Source organism: Cucurbita pepo, chromosome LG06 (assembly GCF_002806865.2).
Source record: "Cucurbita pepo subsp. pepo cultivar mu-cu-16 chromosome LG06, ASM280686v2, whole genome shotgun sequence".
NCBI lineage: Eukaryota > Viridiplantae > Streptophyta > Magnoliopsida > Cucurbitales > Cucurbitaceae > Cucurbita > Cucurbita pepo.
The window spans coordinates 7,353,025-7,357,259 of NC_036643.1; positions in this window are offsets into that span (position 1 = coordinate 7,353,025).

Consider the following 4,235-nt stretch of genomic DNA (forward strand, 5'->3'; position numbering starts at 1 on the left):
GAGCTAAAATAGGGGATTTCTTCTCGGGTAGCCGATTCTAGGGGTTTTCAAGGCCCGACTTCTTTATGGAACCTCTTCCATATCCTTTCCTCATGCAATAGGAATTGGTTTGGAGGAACGTCTTTGAGTGTGGGTCCTTAATTTCGAGAAATTATTCTCGGTATGTAACTCACCTGAAATGTCAGATTTTCGATCTCTTGGGTATCTTGTTCTATGACGTTTCAGCTCTCGATTCCTTCATAGAAATTGTGGAAAATTTTGTTTATAAACTATAGGAATAAGTTTGAGGAGGAAAGGTGGAGAATTACCCTCGAATTTGGAAAAAACACGAGAGTACGATACCCACAAACAAAACGCTCATAACTCTAGAATGGGTGCTCGAGTCTTGTTCCATATTTTTGCCCCTACTTCAGACTTTATAGGAGGAGCTTAAACCGACATTGAAAGCTCCAGAATCGTAGTGATCCGGAGATTGAACTTCTGGATAATTCATTAGAAAATCCGCTCCGATCAGGAGTTTACCGACTTTAGTTTTGAATACCAGCCGTTGGATGTGATTATCTATCCATTTTCTCGATCTTCTCCAAATTTGGGGAAGATCCAACGGCTGTCGAGAGATATTTCTCAGATGGCCACTATAGATGGATTCTGAACAGAGGGGCATTTTCGTAATTATCCATTCTTCTAGGGGTATTATGGTAATTTGTCACTTTCCGAATATTTTAATATTATTTTTCCTGAAAAATCAATAATTTTTCTAAAAATCCTTCATCCATGTTGGTCATTTTTTCCTTCTTTGAGTATCATGAAATTCGTTCTAGATAAGGAACAAACAATTTGGGAAGATCCTTAATAATTGGAAAAATTACCTTTTTGGCCTTTTCACTTACTTTTACTTTCCATCCTTTTTCCAGAGATCTTAGACTCTTGTTAGGGTATAAGAATGACTTGTTTAAGATCATCATCCTTGCTTAATCCTTTAATTTCTCCCCTATTGATCATTTGGGTCTTACATGGGCGGCTTATTCTTGTTGAATCTAATTTCTTTCATTTTTTGGGTGTTACAAATTCTCCCCCCTTAAGAACTTTCGTCCTCGAAAGTTCATTGTCCTTAATTTATTGCGTCCTTATTGTTGGGTTGTCTATACTTAACCCTGCTCTTTTAATTGCTTAGGGGTTCTTTTTCGGCTTACCCTGCTCCGGCTTATCCTTGTCCTTGTTGCCTTAGTCCTTAACTTATATCTTAAGGCCAAGTACCTATTTCAGCATTAGTTCCTCTCAATTATCTTCTCAACGTCCTATGTTGAGATGACTAAGCTTTCTTGCATTGGCTTATATCTTAGGACTTATCTTCTTTTCTCATCAAGCCTTATCATAATAAATCTTGTTCTTGAAGGTTGTATCTTGAAGACTTCCCTTCTTCCTTCTTATACAAGGCTTATCAATGGGTCGTTAGGGGCTTAAGTCCTTCATAGGTTTCTTATCCTTTGAGTTTTCCTTGTTCTTATCTTAGGTTATCTTCCTTAATAACCTTATGGTCCTTTAGAGTCTTAGGTTCCTTTGAAGGAAACNAGTTCCTTTGAACGAAACCACTTAACTTGGCATCTACATGGGTTTCTATGCAAAATACATGAGTTAAAAAGTCAAGGTTAGAGGCGTACCTTTTTCTACTTGATCAAGACTCTTGGCTTCCCTAGCTATGGTACATCCTTACCTTCTTTGGGTGCCTTTTGGCCTTGCTAGTTCTACTTTTGTTTCTTAACTTGCCCATTTGCGGTTTGTTACCTCGTTTTTCCCTCTTGAGACATTTAGGACTCTTATGACCCTCTATTCCATAGCTGAAGCATACATTATTCCTTGCCAAGCATTCTCCCTCGTGTACTTATCTATACTTAGGGCATAAGNTTTCTTGAAGCATAACTTGTAACATGCATTCGTAATCATATAAACCCATCTTAGCGTGAGTTGTTCTAGATGGTCATAGATTCCTAGGGAGTTCTTTAGATGTTNTTGGTCCTCGTCTTTGAGTGGTACCTAGCATTCTTCTTGTCTTGGTAGTTGTATAGCTTGTTCTTGATTCTTAATCTTGTAAGTTCCTAAGATTCTTATTTTCTTGAAGCATAACTTGTAACATGCATTCGTAATCATATAAACCCATCTTAGCGTGAGTTGTTCTAGAAGGTCATAGATTCCTAGGGAGTTCTTTAGATGGTTCAAGAAGAGTCTTGAATCTTGACATGTTTTCTTTAGGCGTTTCCTTAAGTTCCATCATGGCTTATGTTCCCAACTTGCTTCAACCAACTTGAAATCTTGAGCTTATCCTCGTGTCATATAAAATAGACCTTATAGGACATGGTTGGTGATTTGGAGAATATTTAGACCTTGAGCTAGGATATGACTTCTTGTTTCATTTTCAGGAACTAACCCTTAGAGGTTGTCATGTCATATATCGTGTTTTGGTCCTGAAAACACTTTCAAAGTAACCCTTAGTTTTCTCCCCATGAGTGCATAGGTGACATTATCATAAACGTGGCATCCTGCTGGCATATCGGGTTGCAGGGCATCTCATTTAGGTGAGGAAAATAATAAGTCCATCATGACAACCTGCTCGTGGTACATATAACAGGGCGTCTCACCTAAAGAGGAATAGGGATCTCGTAGTACACTTCATGATGGGAGATAATGGTTACTCCGGGCATAGATCCTAGCAACTTGTTAAGCATGCCATCTGCATTAACCTAGGTGTTTCCTTGTATTCTTGGGGATCCTAAGTTTATGCATAACGTCTTGGGTCAAGCTTGGAACTTAAAGGTTCTTCTTAGGAAAAGCCCAACGTAACCTTGTGCACTTAGAATCTTATTAGCAACCAAGGGTATCTATGGGGAATCTCTTATTTCATGGGTACCTCGTTAGTCATCCTAGGAGGTAAAGTCATGTGGATCGTGATGTACATTTTTCCCCATATCTTGGTTTCGCTATCTAACGTTTCCCAACAACTCCCAAACTTTATTACCTTATACAACATCCTGAGATAAGGATTCATACAACATTTCATAATTTTGGGAGGTCATTTAGGGCTTAACCCGTAGGTAGTTTCCTTAGGGGCATTATGGTAATTTTTCCCTAATTCTTGGTTTTGCTACTTAACGAGTTCCAATAGCTTTCAAACTTCACCGCCTCATCAAGAATCATAAAATAAGATCTATAGTAGAGTTTCATAGTATTTGGAGGTCATCTTGGTCATGAACCGTAGGTAGATATCCTTTAGGGCATTATGGTCATTTTTCCCCGTTTCTTGGTTTACCTACTTATCCTTATCCAATGACTACCAAATTCCATACATAACCTTAACAGGATATATTATGCTCAGCATTAAAATTTAATAGGTATTAGAGCTCATTTAGTTGTTTATCTTAACGTCCCTTAAATTCTGAGTAATTTGGTCGGTTTAGAGCCTTAACTCACGGTTCTTTGGAGTATTCTTTCATATATCCTTGTGTCATACTTGGTTTAGGGTTCATATGAAAATCCAAATGATTCCTACAAGTATTTCTTAAGAAAAGTCCAAGGTGGCTACTTACCTCATCGTCGACGTTCGGGACCTCCGTTCTTCAGCTTCTAGTATCCGAATTACTTCACATATCCTTCCATAGACTCCTTATTGTGTCTAGTTTCTGGAACCATAAGGTTTGTCATGAGAACCAGTCTGGAAGGGGGTTAAAATTGAGTAACATCGAGGGAAGGTCAGATTTTTGGCTTACTGGCCGGTTCAACTAAACCGGCCATGTCATCGTCTTCTTCCTCTGGACAGGAAGTAGACGCGCGCGTCCTTTGCGCCGCTGTCTGAAAGTGGCCTTCTACAGCCCCGATATCTTCGTTTCTCCCCTCGATTTCTTCATGAAACTTCATGATGGTGTTACAAGGAAGAGCTTGGGATTGATTTCATACCTTTTCGTGGATCATAGCCTAAGATATTCGCCTCCAAAGTTCGTCCAAAATCATTTTCCTCGCCGGAGCTAAAACAGAGGATTTCTTCTTGGGTAGCCGATTCAAGGGGTTTTCAAGGCCCGATTTCTTCATGGAACCTCTTCCATATCCTTTCCTCATGCTATAGGAATTGGTTTGGAGGAACGTCTTTGAGTGTGGGTCCTTAATTTCGAGAAATTATTCTCGATATGTAACTCACCTGAAACGTCAGATTTTTGATCTCTTGGGTATCTTGTTCTACGACGTTT